Below are 9,007 nucleotides of genomic sequence, written 5' to 3' on the forward strand. Positions count from 1 at the left end.
GGTACGGCAACTGCTCCGCCCACAACCGTAAGGCTCTCCAGAGGGTAGTGAGGTCTGCACAACGCATCACCGGGGGCAAACTACCTGCCCTCCAGGACACCTACACCACCCGATGTCACAGGAAGGCCATAAAGATCATCAAGGACAACAACCACCCGAGCCACTGCCTGTTCACCCCGTTATCATCCAGAAGGCGAGGTCAGTACAGGTGCATTAAAGCTGGGACTGAAAGACTGAAAAACTAATTCTATCTCAAGGCCATCAGACTGTTAAATAGCCATTACTACCTGGCTTCCACCCGGTTATGTAACCCTGCACCTTAGAGGCTGCTGCCCCATATACATAGACCTGGAATCACTGGGTATTTAATAATGCAACACTAGTCACTTTAATAATGTTTACATATTTTTGCTTTACTCATCTCATATGAAAATACTGTATTCTATTCTACTGTATTTTAGTCTATGCCATTCTGCTTACCCTAATATTTATATATTCCTTAATTCCATTATTTTACTTTTAGGTTGTGTGTATTTTTGTAAATTGTTAGATATTGCTGCACTGTTGGAACTAGAAACTCAAGCATTTCACTACACCTGCAATAAGATGTATATGTGGCAAATAACATCTGTTAAACATGTGTATGTGACCAATCAGATGTGATTTCATCAACGTGAGCCTCATGGAATCTCCAACCAGCCAGGCACATAGAGAACGCCATAACCCCAATGCCTTCTCTTTCTAATCATTAACTCTCAACAACTCTGTAATACACTCCAGTTTATTAAACTCTCCACAGGTGAGAGGAGGGTTCCAGAATGAATATATCCTCCAGGCTTGCTAGTGCTGACTGACTGACTGACTGACTGACTGAATGACTGGCTGACTGACTGGCTGGCTGGCTGGCTGGCTGACTGGCTGACTGTCTGGCTGACTGGCTGACTGAATGACTGGCTGACTGACTGACTGACTGACTGAATGAATGACTGACTGACTGACTGACTGACTGACTGACTGACTGAATGACTGGCTGGCTGACTGACTGACTGACTGACTGGCTGAATGACTGAATGACTGGCTGACTGGCTGACTGACTGACTGGCTGAATGACTGAATGACTGGCTGACTGGTTGACTGAATGACTGGCTGAATGACTGAATGACTGGCTGACTGGCTGACTGAATGACTGGCTGACTGACTGACTGAATGACTGGCTGGCTGACTGACTGGCTGACTGAATGACTGACTGACTGACTGGCTGACTGAATGACTGGCTGACTGGCTGACTGACTGGCTGACTGAATGACTGGCTGAATGACTGGCTGGCTGACTGGCTGACTGAATGACTGGCTGACTGACTGGCTGACTGACTGCCTGACTGACTGAATGACTGGCTGGCTGACTAACTGATTTTTGGGAGGCTGTAGTGTAGAGAGATTCTCTGGTGTATGTTAAGTAATGTGGGCCAGGGTTGCAGTCAGCCAGTCTGTCTAAGGTTAATCTGGTGTATCTGTAATGAATACTCAGGGAGAAAAAGGTGTAGATCAACGTGCAGAGCGTGGCAGGTGTTTATTTCGCCTTCGCAGAAGGCAGGAATCGTGGTCAGAGGCAGGCAATGGTCATACACAGGTAGGCAAACAGGCAGGTGAATCAAATCTAGTACTGAAGGCTATAACTGGTTCTCACAAACAAGCTAGGAAAAGGCTCAGTAGAGTCAAAATGAACAATACCTCACAAAGGTACAAACAGAATGAACTGAACTAAATAAGGAGCTGATGAGACCAGGTGAGTAACTAACACAGGTGAAATCAATGAGAGACAGGGCTACGTTCAAGAACACAAAGAAACAGGGCTACGTTCCAGAACACAAAGAAACAGGGCTACGTTCAAGAACACAAAGAAACAGGGCTACGTTCCAGAACACAAAGAAACAGGGCTACGTTCCAGAACACAAAGAAACAGGGCTACGTTCCAGAACACAAAGAAACAGGGCTACGTTCCAGAACACAAAGAAACAGGGCTACGTTCAGGAACACAAAGAAACAGAACACAAGGTTGACTAAGAAAATATATACAGAACCTTACAGTATGTTAAGTAATGTGGGCCAGGGCTGCAGTCAGCCAGCCAGTCATTTAGTCAGCCTGCCAGCCAGCCAGTCAGCCAGCCAGTCAGCCAGTCAGTCAGCCAGTCAGTCAGCCAGTCAGTCAGCCAGTCAGTCAGCCAGTCAGCCCTGTCAGTCAGCCAGTCAGCCAGTTAGTCAGCCAGTCAGCCAGTCAGTCAGCAGTCAGTCAGTCAGTCAGTCAGTCAGTCAGCCAGTCAGTCAGCCTGTCAGTCAGCCAGCCAGTCAGTCAGCCAGTCAGTCAGCCAGTCAGCCAGCCAGCCAGTCAGCCAGTCAGTCAGTCAGTCAGTCAGCCAGTCAGTCAGCCTGTCAGCCAGGCAGTCAGCCAGTCAGTCAGTCAGCCAGTCAGTCAGCCTGTCAGCCAGTCAGCCAGTCAGCCAGCCTGTCTAAGGTTAATCTGATGTATGTTAAGTAATGTAGGCTAGGGCTGCAGTCAGCCAGTCACCCAGCCTGTCAGTCAGTCATCCAGTCAGTCAGCCTGTCAGCCTGTCAGTCAGTCATCCAGTCAGTCAGCCTGTCAGCCTGTCAGCCAGTCAGCCTGTCAGCCTGTCAGTCAGCCTGTCAGCCTGTCAGCCAGTCAGCCTGTCAGCCAGTCAGCCAGTCTGTCTAAGGTTAATCTGGTGTAGAACAGATCTACCACAAGAACAGATCTTGGTTGGGTTGAGAGTGACAGATCTATAACGTATTTCTATTGTCCAAAAAGTTACATATTGCAGCTTAAAGTGGGATAACAGGTTTATCACAGCGTTTCCTCCAACTGCAGTGGATGATATGCCATTTAGAAGCTCTGAGTCTGTACCTTTAGCAAATGTAAAAATAAAAAATAGGTAAATAACTTCAATTTGATAGAAGTCTCAATAGAGAAATCTGGACACATACAATGATTGGGCAGAGTGCCAGGGTGGGTCTCATGAGGTAAAATATTTAAACAGGTCAATGTTTCTTCAAGTGGGAGTTGAAGGAAATGTGTGTGTGGACGTGTTTAACTATTCTTTGACCAGAAGTCCCCACAAGAATAGGATGCAAACAAATATTTGGCCAACTGCGGACATTCTGTTAGGCCACAAGGTCAAATGCTATTTCTATGGGGTTCAGGGTTTAGGTTAGAATTAGTGTTAGTGTTAGAATTACATTAAGGGTTTAGGAGCTAGGGTAAGGTTTAGGGCTAGGGTTAAGGTTTAGGGCTAGGGTAAGGTTTAGGGCTAAGGTTAAGGTTTAGGGCTAGGGTAAGGTTTACGGCTAGGGTAAGGTTTAGGGCTAAGGTTAAGGTTTAGGGCTAGGGTTAAGGTTTAGGGCTAGGGTCAAGGTTAGGTTTTTGGGTTAAGGTTAGGGTTAGGTTTTAGGGAAAATATGATATTGAATGTGACTGAATTGTGTGTCCCCAGAAGGTTAGCTGTACAATACTGTGTGTGTGTGTGTGTGAGCATGCGTGTGTGTGTGTGTGTGTGTGCTTGCGTGCGTGCGTGTGTGCGTGCGTGTGTGTGTGCTTGCGTGTGTGTGTGTGTGTGTGTGTGTGAGCATGCGTGTGTGTGTGTGTGTGTGTGTGTGTGTGTGTGTGTGTGTGTGTGTGTGTGTGTGTGTGTGAGCATGCGTGTGTGTGTGTGTGTGTGTGTGTGCTTCCGTGCGTGCGTGCTTGCGTGCGTGTGTGTGTGTGTGTGTGTGTGTGTGTGTGAGCATGCGTGTGTGTGTGTGTGTGTGTGTGTGTGTGTGTGTGTGTGTGTGTGTGTGTGTGTGTGTGTGAGCATGCAGTGTGTGTGTGTTTGTGACCACCCCCATTGGTGCTGTGTGTGTGTGTGTGTGTGTGTGTGCAGTGTGTGGTGTGTGTGTGTGTGTGTGCACCTGTGTGAGTGAGAAAACTGCCACACCTGAGCTCTTCATCCATCCCACATACAGTCCTGTCACACACCACCAGGTGTCTTTGACTGCCAGACCACCCCCATTGGTGCTGAAACATGAGAATTGAAAGAGGTACAGAGAAGTGGCAGACTGACACGATGGTCAGCTTTGAAGTGGTAAGATATACTATCCACCCTGCACTAGAGCACCTATCGATTCATCCATCCCACATACCTTGGAGAGGAATACTGCCACACCTATTGATTCATCCATCCCACATACCTTGGAGAGGAATACTGCCACACCTATCGATTCATCCATCCCACATACCTTGGAGAGGAATACTGCCACACCTATCGATTCATCCATCCCACATACCTTGGAGAGGAATACTGCCACACCTAAATGATTATCTTGTTCTTTTTTCTGTTATACTCCTTGTGCTAATTGCTATACATGAGCAAGTGATTTAAATCTTTCAAAAAAAAGATAAGTGCTGAAACGTTGATTGGTCTAATAAAGTGACACAGCACGGCCCTTTGAAGGTTGTGTCCGAAATGGCACCCTGTTTCCTATGTGCCCTACCTAAAAGCAGTGCACTATATAGGGAATAGGGTGACGTTTGGCACACAACCCCCGAGTTCCTCATTAATTAAAAGAGGCAGATTCAGGCGTATAATTTCTCCCAAAGGGGAAGGCATTAAAATGGTACAGACCTCAGACAGCTCCACAGCTGTGACCTCCCTAGGACAGCTTTACAACTTACAGCCAGAACTGACATGATGTCCAAGGGACCTAGAAGACTTCTCCTCTCTAATTGGGGTGATTACAATGGACACGATCTGTCTAGCTAATGCAACCTAACTAAGCAGTCATAGACACTGACCATAGACCCAATGGACATTATGTGTCTAACTCATGCAACCTCTCTGAGTCTAAGCTCTTCATCCAAGTCTCCCTGGCAATTGTCCACAGTGGACATAGAACCATTGGAGTACACACTGACCATAGAACCATTGGAGTACACACTGATCATAGAACCATTGGAGTACACACTGACCATAGAACCATTGGAGTACACACTGATCATAGAACCATTGGAGTACACACTGACCATAGAACCATTGGAGTACACACTGATCATAGAACCATTGGAGTACACACTGACCATAGAACCATTGGAGTACACACTGACCATAGAACCATTGGAGTACACACTGACCATAGAACCATTGGAGTACACACTGATCATAGAACCATTGGAGTACACACTGATCATAGAACCATTGGAGTACAATCATTCTTCAAAGTAGCCACCCTTTGCCTTGATGACAGCTTTGCACACTCTTGGCATTCTCTCAACCAGCTTCACAAGGTAGTCACCTGTAATTAATGTCAATTAACAGGTGTGCCTTGTTAAAAGTTCATTTGTGGAATTTGTGGAATTTCTTTCCTTCTTAATGTGTTTGAACCAATCAGTTGTGTTGTTACAAGGTAGACAGAAGATAGCCCTATTTGGTAAAAGACCAAGTCCATATAATGGCAAGAACAGCTCAAATAAGCAAAGAGAAATGACAGTCCATCATTAATTTAAGACATACAGTTCAGTCAATACAGAACATTTCAAGAACTTTGCAAGTTTCTTCAAGTGCAGTCACAAAAACCATCAAGCTCTATGATGAAACTGGCTCTCATGAGGACCGCCACAGGAAAGGAAGACCCAGAGTAATCTCTGCTGCAAAGGATAAATTCATTAGAGTTAACTGCATCTTAGATTGAAGACGAAAAAAATGCTTCACAGAGTTCAAATAACAGACACATCTCAACATGAACTGTTCAGAAGAATCAGGCCTTCGTGGTCGAATTGCTGCAAAGAAACCACAACTAAAGGACCCCAATAAGAAGAAGAAGAGACTTGCTTGGGTCAAGAAACACGAGCAATTGACATTAGACCGGTGGAAATCTGTCCTTTAGTCTGATGAGTCAAAATTTGAGATTTTGTGCTTAGTGGGACAATCATTTGTTTTTCAACAGGACAATCACTCAAAACACACCTCGAGGCTGTGTAAGGGCTATTTGACCAAGAAGGAGAGTGATGGAGTGCTGCATCAGATGACCTGGCCTCCACAATCACCCGACCTCATCCCAATTGAGATGGTTTGGGATGCGTTGGACTGCAGAGTGAAGGAATAGCATCCAACAAGTGCTCAGCATATGTGGGAACACCTTCAAGACTGTTCGGAAACATTCCAGGTGAATCTGGTTGAGAGAATGCAAAGAGTGTGCAAAGCTGTCATCAAGGCAAAGGATGTCTACTTTGCAGAATCTCAAATACAAAATATGTTTTGATTTGTTTGAGTTTTATGGTTACTACTTGATTCCGTATGTGTTATTTCATAGTTTTGATGTGTTCATTATTATTCTACAATGTAGAAAAGTGTAAAAAATGAAGAAAAACCATTGAATGAGAAGGTGTGTCCAAACTTTTGACTGGTATATGCAGTATATATCCCACAGCCCTCATTTCTGATTGGTTAGAATTGCATTCTTGAATGTACATTAAAACAAACTAACGTAAGAGATATCGTCAGGACAGTTGGAAAAGATATCGGGGCACCTTGCAATCATGACGCAATAAGCGCCTACACATGCAGACCGTACTTGCTACAAAGTTACAGAAAGCTAAACGAACAACCACACAAACTGAAATAGGATACATTGAATATGCAAGTCTGATGAGGAAAAAATGTAGCTAGCAAATGATTTGTTTTTTGATTTGAATTTGTTTTTCCTACCACACATTTCTAGTTTCACCAGCTGTTTTCAGCAACTGATATTTTAGAATTTGGTTGTCATATTGGCAGGTTTGCTAGCAACAAACTATTTTGCTAGCTTCTAGCCTAGTGTTTGATATGCAATGATCTCCTCGTAAATAACACTCAGTGATGACGAGTGTCCTGACGAGAAGGCCAACTTTTCAAGCTATGCCAGCCACAATAGGGGCATTATCAGCTCATTGTTATGGATGTATCCAAATGAATGTCAATAGAAAACAGATACTTTGCGGAGGTTGTGACTGTGTTAGCAAGGGATAAGTACGTTGTCAATGAGCATGGCAATGGAACATAAAGAACGAACGGCTGGGTAGTAAATATCGAACTGATCAAAACAACGACCAGCAAACAAAATATGAGCAGGTATGAATTTGCTTATAAAAATGTAAATATCAGCAAAAAAGTAAGTATTTCTTCAGGAAAATGTGTGCTTTCATATTGTTTTCTTTGGCAACTGGGGTACAAGCGGGATAACTGCCTCCGTTCTATACTTTACCTTGGAAAAATGTGTCCGTAAAAGGACTCGGCTCTGTCCTGCTGTGTCATCAACTATTCCCAAGGTAATGTACAGAACGTCAGTGTTCATCCTTTACATATAAACTCAGCAAAAAAAGAAACTTCCTCTCACTGTCAACTCAGTTTATTTTCAGCAAACTTAACATGTGTAAACATTTGTATGAACATAACAAGAATCAACAACTGAGACATAAACTGAACAAGTTCCACAGACATGTGACTAACAGAAATGGAAAAATGTGTCCCTGAACAAAGGCAGGGTCAATATCAAAAGTAACAGTCAGTATCTGGTGTGGCCACCAGCTGCATGAAGTACTGCATGACATCTCCTCCTCATGGACTGCACGAGATTTGCCAGTTCTTGTTGTGAGATGTTACCCCACTCTTCCACCAAGGCACCTGCAAGTTCCCGGATATTTCTGGGGGGAATGGCCCGAGCCCTCACCCTCCGATCCAAGAGGTCCCAGACGTGTTCAATGGGATTGAGATCCGGGCTCTTCGCTGGCCATGGCAGAACACTGACATTCCTGTCTTGCAGGAAATCATGCATAGAACGAGCAGTATGGCTGATGGCATTGTCATGCTGGAGGTCATGTCAGGATGAGGCTGCAGGAAGGGTACCACATGAGGGAGGAGGATGTCTTCCCTGTAACGCACAGCGTTGAGATTGGCTGCAATGACAACAAGCTCAGTCCGATGATGCTGTGACACACCGCCCCAGACCATGACAGACCCTCCACTTTCAAATCAATCACACTCCAGAGCACAGGCCTGGGTGTAACGCTCATTCCTTCGCCAATAAATGAGAATCTGACCATTACCCCTGGTGAGACAAAACCGCGACTCGTCAGTGAAGAGCACTTTTTGACAGTCCTGTCTGGGCCAGGAGACGTTGTTGCCGGTAATGTCTGGTGAGGACCTGCATTACAACAGGCCTACAAGCCCTCAGTTCAGCCTTTCACAGCCTATTGCGGACAGTCTGAGCACTGATGGAGGGATTGTGTGTTCCTGGTGTAACTCGGGCAGTTGTTGTTGCCATCCTGTACCTGTCCAGCAGGTATGATGTTCGGATATACCGATCCTGTGTTGTTACATGTGGTCTGCCACTGCGAGGACGATCAGCTGTCTGTCCTGTCTCCCTGTAGCGCTGTCTTAGATGTCTCACAGTACGGACATTGCAATTTATTGCCCTGGCTACATCTGCAGTCCTCATGCCTCCTTGCAGCATGGCTAAGGCACGTTCACACAGATGAGCGGGGACCCTGGGCATCTTTCTTTTGGTGTTTTTTAAAGTCAGTAGAAAGACCTCTTTAGTGTCCTTATTTTTCACAACTGTGACCTTAATTGCCTACCGTCTGTAAGCTGTTTGTGTCTAATGACCGTTCCACAGGTGCATGTTCATGAATTGTTAAAGGTTCAATGGGCAAGCATGGAAAACAGTGTTTAAACCCTTTACAATGAAGATCTGTGAAGTTATTTGGATTTTTACAAATTATCTTTGAAAGACAGGGTCACGAAAACGGAACGTTTCTTCTTTTGCTGAGTTTATAACAGGTAGGCAGGGTTCTAAATAAACTTTTTGCACTTTTTCAGTTGGTGGCACCAGCAAATGATTTGGTCGCACACATTTTTTTATAATTGATAATGACCTGGCCTGTGTCCCATAATATGCCTGCATTCCATACAGAACCAGGCTTAAAT

Source organism: Oncorhynchus tshawytscha, linkage group LG13, assembly GCF_018296145.1.
Source record: "Oncorhynchus tshawytscha isolate Ot180627B linkage group LG13, Otsh_v2.0, whole genome shotgun sequence".
NCBI lineage: Eukaryota > Metazoa > Chordata > Actinopteri > Salmoniformes > Salmonidae > Oncorhynchus > Oncorhynchus tshawytscha.